Consider the following 20,401-nt stretch of genomic DNA (forward strand, 5'->3'; position numbering starts at 1 on the left):
ATAAGCTAAGCCCGGACGTTGAAGCATCAGTATGAATTTCTAAATATGGATTGAATTCTCGGAAGATAGGACAGTACTAGTCTCTTACCTATGACTAACATTTTTAGTCATTCACACTCTGAGATGGCAATCTGTTTTTGGTTGTTTCTAAACATAGACTCCTTCTCTTTTATTAAATAACACCAAAGCTCCTCTTTAGTATGTCTTGGCCTCAGCTATCATGCTATAGATAAGATCATGTTTCCGTTTAAACTCAGAGTATATCACTGGAACCGAATAGGCATTTACATGTTTTTAGGTCTTCCGTCATGTTCTTAGAAAAAAACATTTCTTGTTCAAAAAAGATAAATCACATAAAATATCAAAAATAATAAACATTATATCTCCTTAAGCTTACGATTGTATTTCGCTACTTGGTTTAAAGCCTTAAGAAGTTCATTGATGGGCACTTCTCCTTATTTTGTTTTGTACACTTTTTCCTTGACCAATTTTGGTGTATATTAAACGCATCTTTTCAATTTTTTGAAATAAAATGAAGGGGTTAGAGCATAAAAAAAAATGGAATACTCTATAAGAGGAAGTAAAGGTGTTACTCTCACTTTTTTAAGAGCAGATTCTTTGAGGGGGCTGTGCTTTTAAAAATACATACTATAAAAGCGTTTCAAAAAGTCAGTCCTAGTTTTTCCTTGTGCCCAAAATCTCTCAACCTATCATCTAAGTAAATAAGTAGTTGGAGAAGATACCTTTTGTATCTGAAAGATATTTTTTGGTGATAAGACGGAAAGATGTGTTTATCCTACAGTAAACAAGTTCCTTGTCATTACATATAATGTTCAAGTTCATACAATGCATTAAATATTAATATTCTATCAGGAAATATAAGTAAAATTGATACGTATGAGTCAAGAGTGTCTAATTCGGAAATGCTTGGAAATTCATAACAAAATATTTAAAAATTGATATTTCCTTCCATTGCACAAGATATTAGAGGGCACCAATTAACTGAAAGTTTAGATTTTTATAAAATGTTTGAAAATAAATTATTGATAGATATTGTCGTTGCCTTTGCTTTGGAACTAGAAATTAATTATTTTTCAATAGAAATGATCTTGACTTTCGTCCAATCCAATCCTCATCCAAAAATATATCATCTCTTTGCTTTATTCGTGAGTCATTTCTTGGTGACTTAGGTAACCTATTCTGAGTGTTGAACTTCTTTTAAATTAAGGCCGATTCATTCATGAGCGCGGCCTCTAAGAATAACTAATATGAGCATATTTAAAAGGTAATCCCTATTTTAATTATGGCCAAAATAGCTCAACCTATCAAATAAGGCAGTAAGTAGTAGGAGAGGATACTGTGTTAATCTAAAAGTAGTTTTTTTGGTATACCGGAAAAGCACTTATATCCTACGGAAAGCTTCTTCTCATTTTCATTAATAAATAATTAATAAAGGATTTCAATCGAAGGATCTTATTAATAACAATCTGAATCCTTGAAGATAGCCGATAGGGTTCAACTACAGCATTGGTAAAAATAATATTTTTGGGCTTCGCGGATACGGAGGATTCATCGTATGCATAGTCCTTCATATGTTACTCACATAGGTGAATATCCTTTAATTAATTACTTAAATGAATATCCTTTAATTAATTACTTAAATGAATATTAATTAATAAATATCATCACATTTTCATATGCCTGGTATAGAACTGATTTGACAATGGAGTTGCCCCTTGGAAACTTGGATGGAGATTATGCTGATAACAGTCTTCCTCCAAGCTACTGCACATATGAATGTCCTATTCATCTCAAGGTTTAGAACTCGAGTTACGATGAAATCATATTGTACATAATCTAGAACTTAACTACTGCTTACATATTTTATAAAATCCATTAAAAATCGTGTTTATTATGTGAAATAAAAAAAAATCTAGAATCAATATGGCAACTCTGACAATTTAAAGAATGTTTGTGGAAGAGATCAGTTACAATCAGCTGTCAGAAAAGGGAGGAGGGGAAAAATAAAATAAACAAGGGCAATGGCAAGAATTACTCTGATGTCGATCCACAATTCTACTCTGAGTCCAACAAGGAGTTACAATTATAACTCCATAATAAATCTTCAGGGTACTTTCCGTTTTTTATGAGCACACACGAATGCTTAATCAGGTTTTGAACATAATTCAATGTATCTTTGGAAAGGAAGTTCTCTACTCAGGAAGTAAATAATAATGACAACAGCTTAGCAAAAGAAAATTCATTCTTTAGATGGCCAATTAAAAAAAATAAAAAATAGGCCAGTTAAAAAGATACACATGATTAACATCCCTGATTATATACAGGTTTTTTAATGGGAGTGTTTCAAATCTTTTTCATAAATGAAGCACAAACAGTGAAAGATTTTGCCAAATTTATTTTTTCAGTACAAATTGTAATTGCTGAACCAAATTTTCCACTACTTTTTCCAATAAATTGACTTATATTGCATCAATTTTATCTGAGCTTTTCTGGCGTTGCTGGCTTATTGGTGGAGAACAATTACTCAATATGACGCCAGAGAAAAAAATATAGGGCGTTAAATTCGCACAATTGATGCAGGCAATCAAATCGTCCATTTCTCGAAATAAAGTAATCACCAAACTTTTTTTGCAATGAAACAATTGTAACGTATACTATGTGACAAGTACCACCGTCTTGTTGAAACCACATATTTGTCTAGTCCATACCTTGAAATTTGTGCCAAAACAAATTCGTTTTCATTTACAATAACATGGCAACTATCATTATCAACGAAAAAATATAGCCCAATGAACCCTCCAGCATAAAGTCCACACCATGATTAATTGTTGTCTAATAAAGCTTCTAAATGTAAAAGGAAGAAATTAAATACCTCGTTGTTTTACCTTAACGAAAAAGAAATCGAATTGGAGCCTGCATGCTATATATAATTTTTTTTTTGGGAGGGGGGATTATTGGATTTTTTGACTAGTTTGAGTAAGTGCCGAGTTTCAAATATATTTTTTTTTCAACGAGGCTATAACTTTTTTGTCCTAAAGTTTTTAGGAAAAGATTAAATTTTCACGAGTAACCATTTTTTTCCAAAATTTGACATTTAAATTTAAAAAAAAAAAAGGAAATTCTTTTAAAATCAGAACTATAAAAATTCTGCAAAACGGGTTGGGTGAATGACCCTTATGTTTCCGTTGCCACTGTGCCATAGCTAATGATTTAATTAATATTGGACCAAACCATTTTATATTTGTGAATTATATTGTAGTTGGAGTTGGGCCTTAACTTCTTCCAATATATTTTTCCCAAGGTAACTATATATAAGGTGTGTCAATAAAAGATTTATTTGCTTTTGTTTACAATTTTACTGTATATTTTGATGACATCATAGAGGAGTCAATTGAGGAGGAAATTCAAATTTAATTAACTAATTGACAATTATAGTAATTGTATAAATACATCATATAATAGTATTTTATTTTCTTATTATACAATTTTTAACCTCCAACTATTGTGGTACTAAAACAGTAACGCCACTCGTCGGGAATTTAATCTGGCGAAAAGATTAGTTGTATTATTGAAGAAAAAGAATTATCTACGCTTATTCCTACTTAGAGATAGTTTATCTTTACTTTTTCTTTTGTAACTAGTAATGAGAATCCCCAAGAAACCTTGTCAGCAGAGGCCTGCTCGTCGGGTAAACATACTCCATAAATTACAACCTTACTATGAGAGGGAAGAGTTTGAATTCAGTGTCTCAGTAGTTTTCGTTTATTGGTAATTTATATGGATATAGTCGACAGAACATTCGTATAATGAATATTTATCCACCCTCTATTTCAATGAATTCATAAACATATTTTTTCATTTCAATATCCTAGGAATACGCCTCGATGTTCAGGGATCTCGAGCCTTCAGGGCAAGATCTTTGTCTCACTCACTGGCTATAATCTCCTTTAACGGGTAAATCATTCATTGTGAAGATATATTTTAACATAAATTCCCTATATAGTGACTTCCAATCTAGTAGACCGCTAAGACAAAAGCTGTTTGAATGATAGCTTTATTTTCACTTGATCTCCTAGCAGATATAGAGGCTTTAGAAGCGTATCATCGACGTTTCTGTGTCTGAATGAAAGATCTACTATGAACAGCAACAGGCACCAAATTACGTTATTGAAGTTTATTCTCCAACCCCTGTGGCTGTATCTTGTATTTTCCAAATCTCTTCATTTGACAATACTTTCACAGACAAATCACCATGCTGAGAAAGGAGTGAGCATACCCTCAAATAACTTGAAGGTACTTCGTCATCCAATAACTCTTAGCCAGGAACTTATGGAATATTCGTCCTGCAGGAAAGAATGAAGTGATCTAGAGAGATCCGTGGAATCAGTTTCATAACCAAAATATAACACTCGCCCTCATTAAGGACTGTATTTTTTCATTTTTCCCAAAAAGAAGTCTACCATTCACATAAAACTCCATGGTATTTAACCTTATTAATATAATTTAAATATTCGAACATAAAAATATTTATATTACAGTTTTTATTTATATAAATTACAAGCGTAATTTAAATATTTGAGGTCATCATCAATAAACAAATATATTTATAACGTAATGTAGGCGTAGCAAATGTATGGATTTTTAGTGGGAGCCCTGTACTAAAATTAATTAAGAAAAATAGATTAAAAGTTGTTTTGAAAAAAAAAAAAAAAAAAGAATATTTTTAAATGAATATAGTATTTAGTTGAAAATTTAAAAATAGATAAAGAATAAGTGGTTATTATGCACTAAATATGAAATGCTCAAATTGAAAAACATTAACTAATAATAAGATCTTAATTCGTCGTTTATCTTGAATATAATAAAAATATCTTGCTAACATAACCGAATATGATGCCCTGAATAAGCCTCTTTTGCTTGTGATTTTGACTTGTCTCTTTAGAGATATATACAGAGCATTGTTCTGTTCAAAAAATTCTGAGTGCACTCCGCTCATTGAGAAATGGGCGATGCTAATTTTTTTTCTTTCGTATTTGAACTTGACAACTCTTTATGTAGTACAGAAATACTTTACTACAGGTATTGAATGGGTAAAACAACTTATTAAAAGTGCGTGCTGTTTTCTTTAGCTACATTCAATACGTAGAAGTGAAGTCAAGAAAATATTATACAGTTTATTTGGCCATCAATTAATTAAAACTCAATACTCAAAATTGGAGAGTCGGGCACAGGTTGTAGTTAACTCTTAATAAATTGGAACTTCAAACTCCGGGATGTCTCGATTTGGACTAGAACAAAGAAATTTCAGATTTGACTAAGACTCAATATGAAACAATCATAACTCCTCTAGAATTCGTCATCAGATCGACAAGATTCATATTTTAATAAGACTCCAGACTTGAAACTCATTAACTCACGTACCCAAAAATTCACAACTTGACTTGGAGTATTATTATATTGGACTTTAATTTTGAGACTTCACTCGACCTTATCTCTAAATAATTTAAATTCTACTAGTTGTCGTAAAAATTACTTGTGAGCAGGTTCGTTTACGATATACTCCTAACATTGAATTTCTATTTGATATATATCGAAATAATTCTACAAAAGAATGATCCTTATAAGATACAGTTGTTAATATGGAACTGAATTCTGTTTGCTCTTGAATTCGACTTATTTATATTTGAAGATAAGTCAATTGACAGACTGAAAGAAAAAAATAATGCCCTTGTTTTATCATCATTCATAATTCCCATATAAAGTTTTACAGTCGAGACACAAGATAAATAAATTATTTTAAAAGGTGAAACTAATCAATCTCTATTATTTATATTTTATCACCGAAACACTTCTAGACTTCCACGCGAGCCTCCAGCAAGACTTTTCCTTTCTGTAAATTGGCATTTTGTAACTTACCTACTTTATGATTGAGCGTGAGTGCGCTCATTTTTATGAATACCGAGTGAGAGTGTGAGAGCGAGAACATCACTCGAATTTTTGCTCATTTATATAAATTTGTATTACTTTCTCAGTTTTCTCCATCTTATGAGATAACAGAGACCCCTCCATCTCCTTTTTGTGTGGAAATTAAAATTTTATGTAAAACAAACTTTCACAACTGAAATACGATTTTTTATACTTTTATGTTGTAAATTGAAATGGGACCTCTAAGGTTTCACGCAATACTTAGTGAAAAATTTAAGAAATGTGGGTTTAATCTCAAACTAATTATTAGGCTTAAATGGAGGAAATTGCACAATACCTCGTAATTACATGTCCCCTAAGACAGTGGTTCCCAAACTTTTTTGTGCCCAATGCACACCAAAAACATATAAACATTTATTGACACACCTATTTTATTTAAACCAATAATATTAATTATTATAAGGTATTGCAAACAATGTATGGTTGTCATAAATCGTATGGCAAATTTGAACTATACCCTCATGATACACCGTTGGGAAACTACTTCCTATTAGTATTTAATATTATCTGATTTGCTTGTGGTAAAGTTAAATCCATCAATTTAATAATTGTTCTTAGTAGTAAATTGTATATTTGGTAGAATTGACGTTAGATCTAATGAATCACATGTTCCTTTCTGATTTATATAAACATTCGATTCAATAATAAATAATAATTCAATTTATTTATTATCGTTTTAAGGTTAGAAAATATTTTACAAAACTGACATTAGAATATAATATAATTTATATAAATATTATCTATCATGGTTTTTAGATGTATTTCCTATGAACATCCTAACACATCCTTAGCCATTGGGAAGAGAAGAAAAGAAACTACACAACTTATACACTAATATGAGTATGTACTGCATATATTTTCAATCACTTTTTACAAATTTATGGATGAAGGAGACAATTAATTAAAATAGAGGTCCACCAATTCATCAGAAAGAACAAATAAAAGAATATCCCTTCCCAAGGATGCCAACAAAATCATCGAGACTATTCTATTGTACCAATGAAGTAATTTTTAAAAAGGGGGGAAAATTACCAATAAATATGCCCAAATTCAACTAAAGACGTAAAGGAAAAAACGCAATAATATATCATGGATAATTATGCTTCCCTGTTACGAAGTACTTCAAAATGGAACTGATCAATCAAGAACAAAATTAAAAGAGGCTGTGATGAATTTTACCATTAATAACACACCCTTATCCAAAAATACTAATTATTATATTGGACTTCTGAAAGTACATTCGTCTATATAGTTAAATTTTGGTATTAATTAGATATAATTGGAGGATATATTGAAAAAATCGGTATAAAGTCTATTAAAAATGGAAAGAGAAAAATAATGTTTGAAATGTGTTTGGAACTTGGAAAACCATTTTGTTCTTTTTTACGCGTTGAAAAAAAAAAAAAATTTAAATCTCGTTGGGAATTTGGAAAATGTGGAAAGAGGTAACTGGAATAAAAAAAAGGAATAAGGGAATAAAAAGTTGAAAGTATATTTACAATCGCAAGCCTCAATCCAATTTTTTTTTTTAAACTAAAGGTTAAAGTTCTGGAGCTAATATTTCTCAAAACTATTTAAATTCGTTAATAACATAATTTATCATTAAATGTAAGTAATAACAGCCGTTCAGCCGTCAACTTTAGTGAGGAATGAACATATCAAGATATTCATTCAAAAAATTTGTCTAGGCTTGAAGATCATTTCTTATGAAGCACGAATGAAAAATATTGATAATCAATTGATTAACATAAGTGTTTTGAAAATTATGGAATTCAAGACGATGAAAAAAAAAAGAAGAAAATGATTTCCTTAATGAAGATATTCAATTTTTTGAATTAATACCTGTTTTTATAAAAGATTCAGAATTTTCCCTACCAAATCATTTCAGATGTGCTGTCTACTATATGAACTTGATTGTACAAAAATATATAGATGCAGCTTTCAACGATCCTGTGTTTAAAGGATTATTTTACAAAACTTTTGGAAAATGTCAATCAGTTTAGAACAAGCAAAATCTTAATATTATTACAGCAGAAACAATTCAATATTGTAGGAAAACTTTTGAGAGTCCCAAATGATACAAGGTGGAATGGAAAATTTGGTGGTACTTTGGACTTTTCCAGCGCTCTTGAAAAAAGTAGTGATGAACTTTTTAAGTTATTTGACAATCTTGGGTTGATGTATTTCACCAAAGCAGAGATGGACTTAATTAATGAATACATTTTGTCTTTTAAGGTTTTTGCAGCTGCCTTAGATATCTTGCAAGGTAAGAAGAATATGTTTCTCGTCTACATTTTTCCTTCACTTTCAGTGGTAAAGAAAAAACTCAAAATGGTGATGCCCAATCATAAATTTTGCAAGGCTCCAGTAGAGGCTTTATTAGCTGGAATCGAAAAAAAAATGGGCACCTTTATAAAGATAAGATCCACTTGTAAGCTACATCCACTCATCCATTATATAAAGATTTGGAATATTTGAGGGATTCTCCAGCATTACAAGAATATATGAGAAAAGTCAAAGTAGATGAAGTTAGCCTCGTTGTCCAAACTGGGATTGCTTGTGACAATCCTGAGGATTTAGTAGCAATTGAGTCAACATCAAGCTATTTTCGAATGAAGAAAAAATTCAAAAGAAATCAATTTTGTAATTTATTTGCAATCATAAATTAGGTTATGTTACAAAGTGCCAATTTACCAAGAGGAAAAATCTTGGAGGAAGCATGTGTAGAAGATTGAAGTGTTTCGGGGATCCCTGTTGAAATGCCGGGTGTTTATTTCTTGAATTGAGAAAATTACTTTGACGTCATTTATATATAATGTAGATAAATTTTTAATCTTTAACACAGTCTACTTTTTTTTTCAACCCGTTTCTCGATTAAATTGGATCATTTGCTAGAGAATAAATTATCCCTAGATAGCTTTCAAAATCACGGACAAAGTTTAATAGCTTAAATAAAAAACACAATGGATTATGAAGCATTTGTTGTTCTATTACCTTGTAAAGTTTTCAACAAAAAAAAAATTGTTAATGCAACTTACATCAATTTTTAGCCGACATTTGCAACTTCAATCTTTATTACTGCGCAATATGAAAGTACTTTGTCTTAATTTTTAACCTTTCCTTTTTCTCAATAACTTTCATTAATTGTCTGGAGAGCGCAGGAAGATATTCTTATACTCGAAATTCATATTGAATTGCAGGTATTTAAAAATATCATCTTTTGAACAACACTTTTTTTTTGTTTGTTTGATCTGTTAAAGTCCACAAAAGTTGATCTATTCTAGTTGGTGTCTTTATAATATTAATGAATTCATAGGAGCTTATTCTTTGAACATGAATTTATGCTAAGGAGCTCATCTTGATTTAAGTTAAATCACCATTTCTTTTTTTTCTTTTTTGAAGATTAAGTATGCAATCATTCACAAATATCATTGTTTTTAACTATAGATTTATATATACATATATAACAATCTTAAAAAGGAAACGAAAAAGGAAGCTGAGAAAACAACAACAACAACAACCTTACTTATAATATATAATAATAAAAATAAAAACTAACATCTGACAAATTAGTAAATTAGGCCACACTCAAGAGGAAAAAATTTATGGCTTCAACGACATGGCTCTTCTGTTCAGATTTGTATTCAAATCTATTGCAAAATTTATCACATTCTGCGATGTAGCCCTTTTGACAAATTGAAGGCCCAAGATTGGAAAAGAAAGAGCAAATTAGGGGTGAATTAAAAACATAATCACAACACGCATGATAAAAAGCGAAATTCATTAAGAGTAGCGTAGGCTATATTTTTGGCAAGTTTAATGTTTTCATAATTGGACCTTGCAATCATGTTTTGCAATTTTGCAATGGATTTTGATTCAATTCTGAACGGAAGATCCGTGTCGTTGAAGCCATAAATTTTTTCCTCTTGAGTGGGGCCTCTCCCTCGGTAGTGAGTTAGTCGTTTAGCCATTATAAACCATATTCCTTTTAGATATTCGCAGTCACAAAATACATAGGCGAGCGTTTTATTTTTGGCAAGTTTAATGTTTTCATAATTGGACCTTGCATTCATGTTTTGCAATGGATTTTGATCCAATTCTGAACGGAAGAGTCATGTCGTTGAAGCCATAAATTTTTTCCTCTTGAGTGGGGCCTCTCCCTCGGTAGTGAGTGAGTCGTTCAGCCATTATAAACCATATTCCTTTTAGATATTCGCAGTCACAAATACATAGGCGAGCGTTTTATTTTTATAGCAGTCTTTGCAAGGCATGTCTCTGTCTATATAATACACTCCAAGGGCGACCCTATATCTCAAGTAGGACTGCTTAGGAGTGAGATATGGATCGAATAATAATCTCACATATTATTTCCGGATCATTTTATTCTTTATTTTGCATTTGAAAGTGTTGCAGAGATCGTTTGGAGGCTGTCTTTTTCTCACTCACTCCTTAATTGCTTTATTATTAATATTTAGTTCTACTCTTAGATGAAGTGTTTTTTTGACTGGTTTGAAGACCCTTAAGAGGGAATACGTAGCATACTCACGATTGGATGGTTGATTATATCCTTGATAATTACATAGTTTATCCATCTCATCTGATCTACGTTCTGGGATCTCCAATCCTTCATAGAATCCACATTGCCATTGCTTTTTGAACGAGATAAATAGCGCTAATTTTGTTTATTTTTTCCGTAGAGTTTGTCAATATCTGTGTTTTCTGATCATTAATTTCTAAACCAGACTCTCTTCCATATTCTTTCAGGAGCGTTTTCAAGCTATCTCTTTCTTCCTCAAATTTGTAACTTCTTAGTATGACCGTGCTATTGTCTGCAAAAAACAGGTTGGTTAATTTCCTGTTTCCCATTCCCTCTAATGCCAGGTCCATATTTCTTATTCTATTTGTTATCATAGAGTTATGATTCCCCTTTTTGCTCTTTGTTCAGGTCCATGTCCAAAAGAATATTCATTATATAATTCAGCTAGGAATTTGAACCCCTTTGTAGAACTTTGGAGTAAGTCCTGAAGGTCCTGGTCCTTTATTATTTTTCATCTTATTCTTAATATATGTAAGGACTTCGTCATAAGTCAATATTAGCTTTAATTCCTTTTCTTCCTTAGGTGTGATAGTATTTTCTGATAATTTTTCATTTATGAGCGGTTTCTTGGATCGGTAGAGTTCTTGGTAGTAATCTTGGATATGTTCTGCAATCTTCAACGGGGATGTTATCTTCTGGCCATTCACTAGTATCTCGTTCATCTTCTTTCTTCCATTGTTTTTCTCGAGGAGTTTTAACAGATTTAAATTATTGGAATTGATTTTTTTATCTTAAATTCTTGCACGAACTCTTGCTCCTTGCATTTAATATTCCATTATTTCATCCCATTCCTGCAGCAGACCTGTATCGTTTCCTTCTTGCAATAATTACCTAATCTGAGTTCCATTTTGCATTCTTTCATTAGCTTTTCGGATCCCGGCAGATTTTAGAAATTTTTTTGCACTTTTGTAGAACTTATTTAAAGGCTTCCTAATCTTCCATCCAGCTTCTAAGTCCTGTTCAATCATTTGTACATCTTCCTTCAGATTTTTTAGAGCGTCATCTTCTTCTAAGAGTTTCTTATTTAGCTTCCATCTATTAGGTTTTTTTGGGTAGTTCTCCTCCTTAAACATGGCTTCAAGAAATAAATGGTCGGACAGACCGTTTGAGGATATTCGATTTATTTTTAGATTTAACCCCAACATTGGCTCGGATATATAAATGTGACCTATTTTACTTTTTTTTGAGTTTTTCGCGTTTTCTCTTTCAAATGTTGCCATGTCGTTGTTCGTAATATCTGCTATACCCATCGTTTTATATATACTTTTCCATTCCCTTAGATATCCACTGTTTTTATACCCCAATATGGATGTGAAATCTCTACCATATTTTTTGGCCACATTATATTTTCTTTTTCAGGTATCAAGTTCATTCACGGTTAGATACATCGGTTGTTAGCCGAGTTTTTGTCCACTTTCCAGGTGAATCCCAAGTAATCCGGGTTTTCCGTCACGCACTGATGGGTTTGCCGTAATGGTTTCATAATTTTTTTTTCAGTTGACTCGGAGGGTGTCATACCCTCCTCAGAGTCGGTTTCTGCTTCCATGCAGATGTTTGACGTCTAAATCTTATCTTTTGAAAAAAAAAAGTTCAAATGATTTGTTTGTTTATTTACTTTTCATCAAACTCACTTTTCAACTATACTGTATTCATGAAATTGTCATTCAATTCTCTTAATTTTTAAGAAAGTCGTGTTGTTTTATTGAAATATCACATTTTATTAGATCACAGATTTTGATGTAGGTTATTACATTAACAGATTTAACACTACGATAAAAAGGTGTGAAATTCCTATAATAAATTGGTCATAACTTCCTTAATATTGAAGGTAGAGAGATGATTTTGGCATCAAGATGTATATTTCACCATTATCTATTAGACTAAATTTAGAAAGAAAAAATTGAATTTGAAATTTTTTGTAACATACCTACATAAACAAAGACATATTTTACTACAGGAATTGAACGCTAAAAATGAGCTTTTTTTTTTTTATAAGAACTACATGATATTAATTTTCTTATTAGTAGTTACTAGTATAATTTATATCTATATTCCTTAATGCAAAATGTATACCCATTCTTTTCATTAATAAATTATCGTCATTATCCATTCACTGTTCATAAACCACAACTTTGTTCGGATTAAGTGAATATTAATTTTATTGTCATAAAATTCTTTGTTAGCATTTTTAAAATATGCTGATACTACTAGCTTAGAATCAAGCAAACAATATTATAATTATGTTTACAAACTTTCTGAGGATGGTTTTTATGAATAAGTTTTCTTGGACAAATAATGATTAATAAGTAGAAAAGATAAGTTCCAATAAAATAGGCACCACGTAAATACTTGTAGTAATAGTTACATCGTAATTCATTAAATTAGTATTAAAATCATTCCTACTTAATAATATTTATTGTATCTATCCAGAGTTAAACATAAGCTATCTACTAGTTTAATATTATAATAGCATATGTTAGTTATTTTCTCCAACGACTGGAATCTTCATCTAGGATAAGTCTATATTATCATCTTCAGGGGTTTAGGTATACGTTGTTAATGAAGCCTTCGTTTATTTTGTGATGATTGTTATAGTGTCATTTGGTCATCTTCTAATTTCTGATAATAAAGTATTGGATTTAAAAAGATCCTTATGAATTTGTACAACTAGTGAATCAAGCACAGACCAATATTGACATCGAAATCATATATAAAGGTGTCAAGATGTAAAGTAGTCGTCTTTTACATATTATTAAAATATATAGCAAGGTCAATTATATAAGTAAGAAAATGCCAATAAACTACTACCATTTTTTTAAATCCAATGATGTGCACAAGTTGATAGAGGTGAACTATTTAAAAGAAGTTTGATAAAATATAAATAATAGAGATTGATTAGTTTCACCTTCTAATATAATTTATTTATCTTGTGTCTTCACTGTAAAATTTGTATGAAAATTATGAACGATGATGAAACAAGGGCATTATTTTTTTCTTTCAATCAGTCAAATGATATATCTTCAAATATATACAAGTCGAATTCAAGAGCAAACAGAGTTCAGTTCCATATTAACAACTGTATCAGGATCATTCTTTTGTAGAATTATTTCGATATATATCAAATAGAAATTCAATGTTACGAGTATATCGTAAACGAACCTGCTCACAAGTAATTTTTACGACCACTAGTAGAATTTAAATTATTGAGAGATAAGGTCGAGTGAAGTCTCAAAATTAAAGTCCAATATAATAATACTCCAAGTCAAGTTGTGAGTTTTTGGGTACGTGAGTTAGTGAGTTTCAAGTCTGGAGTGTTATTAAAATCTGAATGTTGTCGATCTGATGACGAATTCTAGAGGAGTTACGATTGTTTCATATTGAGTCTTAGTCAAGTCTGAAATTTCTTTGTTCTAATCCAAATCGAGACATCCTGGAGTTTGAAGTCCTAATTTAATAAGAATGAACTACAGCCCGTGTCCGGGTTTCCAATTCTGATTACTGAGTTATAATTATAACAAATTGATGACCAAATAAATTGGATAAAATATTTTCTACACTTCAGTTCTATGTATTGAATGTAACTAAAGAAAACAGCAGATACTTTCAATAGGTTGTGTGACCCATTCAATTCCTAAAGTAAAAGATGTCTTTGTTATATTAAGAGTTATCAAGTTCAAATACGAGCGAAAAAATGAGCGCCGTTCATTTTTCATTGAGCGAGAGCGGGAGTGCACTCATTGCCTTAAAAAACGAGCGGGATCACGCTCACAAAAATTAGTAACTGAGTGGGAGCGGGAGTGCCCTCAGGAATTTTAGAGGGAACTAACGCTATTGTAGAAGTCGAAGCAGAGTTGACTTAAGAAGAAAATGACTCAAAAATTTCAATTAAAGAACGGTTGATGGGGATGAGAACTATCCGTATCCCTCATTGGATGTTGAAGTGGATTATTCTGTTTTTTTCTGGAACTCCGTAGTCCTTATATGTAGAAGTATTCGATGATTTTGTTAAAAATTTGGGTGAATTTATGTATTCTTGATTTATAGGCAATGGTTCACGAGGTCATATGTCACTATCATAGACCTTGATGTGAAGAGCATTTGCACAATTCAGGATTTTTCCATTAAATATGATGATATCCACCAAGTGAGTTACAAGGACTAATGAAATCACATTAAATGTATTTCAACGCAGTTCACAACTTTTATATTCTCCTTCGGCTTCTATTATTTATCTGTAATTAACCACTTTAAACACTAATCAGTAGTGAGTAACACTGAACTTGGGTACGGTGTGACGTAATCAAGAAAGAAGGCAGCTAATGTCAACGTTACTACGTTGTAAGTTTCTTATAAAAATAATTAACAAATAAACCCCAGCAGTTATTAAAGTTGATGAATGTAAAAATAATGAAACTGGAGTCGGGGCTGCTATTGCAGCTAGAAGTCAAGATTTAAGAGGTAACTTAGCCATTTTGTTACAAGCATCAAGAAATAGTGATAAATCAGAAGATAATTAAATCCTTAATCTCCTAGAAATTTGATACCTTGAATTTAATATTAAATAAATTATAAAAACAGTCCTACATTACGTTATCATTTATTATTAAAATTAATCCACCAGAATTAGAAGAATTACTGTTACTATTGTAACAAAAACAAATATTGATGAAAAATTTGTGGATTTCATTACAGTTTTATGCTTATTATACAAGAAATACATAGTGAGAGTGACATACTTTGCTAATTGACTAATATTTAGGGAGGGATGAATAAATGATAGCATTGTTTTTAAAATTTTGTTGTTTCTTATTATTAATTTTCCTGTATTTGTAAATGTAGCTTTTGTCACTTTATTAGAACGAAAGATTATTGGCGTAAAGGCATCAATCCGCTCAATAAATCCTGAACATGCTCAAGATCACGCTCAGTTCTTAATTTTGTAAGATGCTTATTTTTTCGCTCGTACAAATATATATGAATTTGACAACTCTTAATGCAATTATTACAATTAAATTCAATGTATTGCAAGTTAATGTGGGGATACGATTTATGACAACCATAGCTAAATAGCTTATAATAATCCATTAGATTGGTTTAATTAAAATAGGTGTGTCAATAATTTTTCTTTTGGTGCACCTTGGACACAAAAGGGTTGGGAACCACTGTTTTGGAGGACAGGAATGATTGAGGTTACGTACACTATAATCCCGTTAAGCCTGAAAATTAGCTAGAAATTTTTAGGTTTTCTGAAGTTTTTCAACTTATACTTCGTGAGATTTTGAGATCTTATTTCAATTTACTACATAAAAATATAAAAAAATCATATTTCAGTTGGGAAAATTCTTTGACAAATAATAAAGCTTTATCTTCTAAAAGTATCTCTACACAGGAAGGAGCTGGCAGTGTCTCTGGGGGAACCGATATCGGAGTCTTTTTAAAGTAGCCAGCTACATGAGAGGCAAACTCGGCAACCGAAAACAGCAGTTACATATACAGCATGGAAAAAAAAATTCAAGGTTATTTTGAGATATAACTTCAACCGTCTATTCTTGAAATCTTTGAAATTATTATTTATCTTGAAATAAGAGTTAGAAATCGAAAAAGTTAAATAAACTGGGCGAATATTCGCTCGGAGTAAAGTTTTAAACAAAGTTGCGAAACGCGAGCGTTAAGAAAGAGAAAATAGTATTATGAATATTTTATATATTTTTTTCACAATATGTCGCTTAAGCTATGACGTCGTTCATTTATTTATGAAATATAATATATTATACTTATGTCAGTAAGACCTAAAGTATAGCTTGCGCCTCTGTTTCAATGGGCTTGACAATTTGATCTCAGTAAAGGGGGACTTTCATAGCCGTTATAAGCTATGAATCAAATTGTCATCTCAGAGTCTGAGGGACTTAAAATGATGATGAAATTTAAGAGACTCCTGCTTTCAAACCCTCCAGGAATTCAATAGATATTTAGAAATTCATTCTCATGCTTCAATGTCTAGATTAAGCCTCTATTTTTCGGATGGGGAGTTCGAGCAAGGAGAATGGTCTCCAGAAGATACAAAATTATGGATCAATATGCCTAGAGGCATAAATTTTGCTAAAATTACATGCAAATTTGCCTGTACCATCTTTGAAGAAGACTATTGTATACCTACGAAGATGAAATCAGAAGGCTGAAGGCATCGTTATTGCAAGGTGAGTAGTTTCAATATAGTTCAAAATAACGTCTAGATTACACTGTCAAGCTGCAAAAATGATATAAAAACAGTTCATGCATAATTTAATATAATTTGATCCCCTTATTACAAATATGGCCTTATTTTTTCTCTAAGACCATCGTGGTCTTCAGAAAAAGACCATACATTTTCCATTATTTTTGGCTGTTTTTAAGGTTCAAAGCTGTTAAGCCCTCGGTGTTGAAGATAGAGATACATTATGTTAATATACTTTAAAGCCAAATGTTAAAAATTTTAAAAATGGTTTTAGAATGTCTGCAATATACCTATACCTCGTTTACCATCTTTTTTTAAAGTGTAAAATAGGTGCTTTTTATTCAGAGGCTCATTGCTTCAAGACGAATATATTCAAAAAATTTAAAAGTATTTCATTGGATAACTGAAAGTATCTAAAGTTTCTATAATTATTTGAGTTTCTTCGAGTTCTTTACTGTAACGGGACGGAGTCATTTCGATTTCCCTGATGAAATTAATATTTCAACTCTAAAACATCACCCACTACAGGGTTACTGTGAGAATTTAGACCTCATTCATTAACCAAGGATAATGAAATTAATGAACTGTATTACTTACTCTATAATAAAGCACTGGACAATAATAACACCCGTGTATTGGTTGAGAGTTCTATATTTTGATTGAATAATATAATAAAATGAACAAAAAAAAAAACTGTTTTTTTTTATGGAAAAAACAGGTGAATATCATCAAGGTTGCCAATAGGTGATTATAGGGCCAGATATGCAAAAAAAAAAAAAAAAATCAAATTCTAACAGACCCCCAGAAAATGACGAGTTCGTCAGAATACAACATTTTCTGTCATATTGTATCTGGGTATCCAACTCAATTTCAAGTGGGATAGATAGACCCCATGCCGTAAGGTTGTAAATTGAGCAAAGTTGAACTTCAGAGAAACAATATGTTAATGTCTGTAACATCAACCTTGTATTGGCAAGCTATGCCCCAGATAACTTTATAATTTGTGGAGTGTCTATGTTACTTCCTTTTCACAGCATTATTCGAACCTTTGGTAAAAATTGATTTTTTTTTAAACCCTGTATGTTCTGTAATTTTTCTAATTTTCTTAATCCTGTATGTCCTGTAATTTTTTTTTTTTATATTAAAGGATTGTCCTTATATGGTTTGAAATATCTAATGGTCATCTTTTAATAATTTTATAAAACTTCTCTTAAGTCTCATTTCCATCCTAAATTCATGTTTATGAGTATCTGATGTATTTTCCGAATTGTAAGGAACTGGTTCGACAGACATGGTAGCTGTTTCCCAAGGAATGACTTTATTTTCTTTAACTTCTTCAGTGTGGTATGGTCAATCTCGTAAAGGAGATTGGTACTCCTGAGTCAATTGTACACCCAACTCAGAGACTTTCAACATCTGCTCTGGATTTCCAGCACATCCACATTGGGTGGTCAATTTATATTCCACCATTTCTTGTTCAGCAATGATAGACTCTAGTATAGCAATTTGTCTTATTGAGTGTTAAATTTTTCTGCCGTTTTTTAAGCTTAGTGTTGCTGAAGTGACAACTTTGTCTTAGTCTTTATGGACTTCAGTAATCCATTCTAACTTCCACGAATTTTTCTCTAAAGATTCAGGTTTTAGATTACTTCAACCACGTTTTTGATAAAATTAATTCATTTAAATATTCTTCTCCACATCTTGTCCAAAAATCTTTCAGGATTTTTTTCTTTGAGATGCACATGTTACGGTATGGTAACATGAACAGGATTAATTCATTTGGAGTGTTTATTACACCCTTTTGACGACCATGAATAAAAAAAGATATCCAAGTAAAATAATTTATATAATTAATATTTAATACCTTCCTGACGGTATTTGAATTGAGTATTTTTATTACTTCCAAGTTGTCGTTCAATAAGTAATAGTAATTTCAATTATCAATTTGTGTTTAACAAAACTCTTGGTATCTTTAAAATTTATAAATTGGTAACAAAATGTGCTCTTTAAGTTTTAAAAACCACAATACATTTCCTTCTTCTAATATACTCAAAGAAGTCTAATTGAATGAATGTGGTATTAGAATGAGCCCTTTAAGCTTCAAATACCACACTACAGTCCCTTGTTCTAATACACTCAGAGAAGTTTGATTGTTTGGGTTTGTTATTAAAATAAGCCCTTATAGTTTCAAAACCCCCACATATGGTTTTAAAAATAGTCCTTTATTCTTCAAATACCACACTACAATCCCTTCTTTTAATATACTTACAAAAGTCTGATTGACTGGACGTGGCGTTACAATGAGCCTTTTAAAGTTCAAATGCCACCGCGTCTTGTTTTATATTGAGCCCTTTAAGCTCCAAATACCAATGGTATGATTTTATAAAGATTATTTTAAGCTTCAAGTCCCACACTTTTAAATCAATCCTCTGAAAGTATGTCGAAATCGTAGAATATCAAATGAATCCCTGAATATTTCGAGAAACCACGATCCAACTTAGGTTTTAAGTTAGCTAAAGGACCATGTGAGGATTTAGGCCTCTCTCAATAACCGAGGATAGCGAAATTAATAGACTATATTACTTACTCTATAATAAAACACTGTACAATAATAACACACGTGTATTGCCATATAGTTCTATATTTCGATTGAATAATATAATAAAAAGAACACAAAAAAATTTTTTGGAGGGAAAAACATGTGAATATAATCAAGGTTTATAATAGGTGATTATATGACCAGATATTCAAAAGACTCATATTCCAACAGTTGCTGACACTAAATAAATTGCATACGTTTCTGGTTATATTTTCTATAACTAAAGTAATTAGTAAATTGAGAGATCATTTTCATTCATAAAAATCAGATCATATGATAGCTGAAAAATTAAACAATTATTTAGATATAAATTAATAGCTATAATCTACACTGGAGTGATAATTTTATCGATATTAGAATCAATGATTAACTATGGAATGATACGAATTCTAAACGGAGGTCCTTGATTTATATAAATGAATATCCACGTCTTATGTAAAACCCTTTTTGAATTTATGATAAGTAAAATCAGTTGTTTTAAATCATGCAATAATCAGCTCATGAAAATAAGTGAAAGGAAATACAGTATAATAATAATATCTTCAACTCAATAATCATATTTACCAATATAATACATATATTTCATTTTTATTAATTTTTAAAGGTTCTAAATACAATTTCATTATTTTTATGAACAGACGTCATAATTTGTAGTATACAAAACTACTTACCATATTTAATCCTATCCAAATGATCAGAACAGTTATTTATAAATAATATTATAATCTTTAAAAAATCAATATTTTAAACACTATTAAGATAGCTATCCTAAAGTTGGTTTGAATTAATATGTTTTTAGAAAATTCAGAAGCAAAAAGGTGCAAAGCTCAACACAAAAACAAAAATATATATTTACCATTTATTCATTTTAAGATATTTACTTTTATAGATTAATATATTCATTGTTATGATTGAAAATAAAGACAATAATTAGAGTTTTTGAGTCTCAACATTATATTTTTTTCGAAATGTCACTGGGGCATAA

The 20,401-nt window shown here is 30.7% G+C and overlaps 1 protein-coding gene and 1 long non-coding RNA gene across 18 annotated transcripts in view; one reads left to right on the plus strand and one right to left on the minus strand.

Annotated features, from left to right (window-relative positions):
* The window catches only part of LOC139906797 (uncharacterized), an 87,934-nt gene that overhangs the window by 1,364 nt on the left and 66,169 nt on the right, over positions 1-20,401 (plus strand). For all 3 annotated transcript variants that reach the window (XR_011782741.1, XR_011782742.1, XR_011782743.1), the window contains exon 2: positions 1-20,401. This exon is cut by the window's right edge. This is a non-coding gene — a long non-coding RNA (uncharacterized lncRNA).
* The window catches only part of LOC121126809 (uncharacterized), a 40,922-nt gene continuing 40,491 nt past the window's right edge, over positions 19,971-20,401 (minus strand). For all 15 annotated transcript variants that reach the window (XM_040722152.2, XM_071892173.1, XM_071892182.1 and 12 more), the window contains one exon: positions 19,971-20,401. This exon is cut by the window's right edge and continues 91 nt beyond it. The gene's annotated coding sequence lies outside the window, so the exon portion shown is untranslated.

Source organism: Lepeophtheirus salmonis, chromosome 12 (assembly GCF_016086655.4).
Source record: "Lepeophtheirus salmonis chromosome 12, UVic_Lsal_1.4, whole genome shotgun sequence".
Classification (NCBI taxonomy): Eukaryota; Metazoa; Arthropoda; class Copepoda; order Siphonostomatoida; family Caligidae; genus Lepeophtheirus; species Lepeophtheirus salmonis.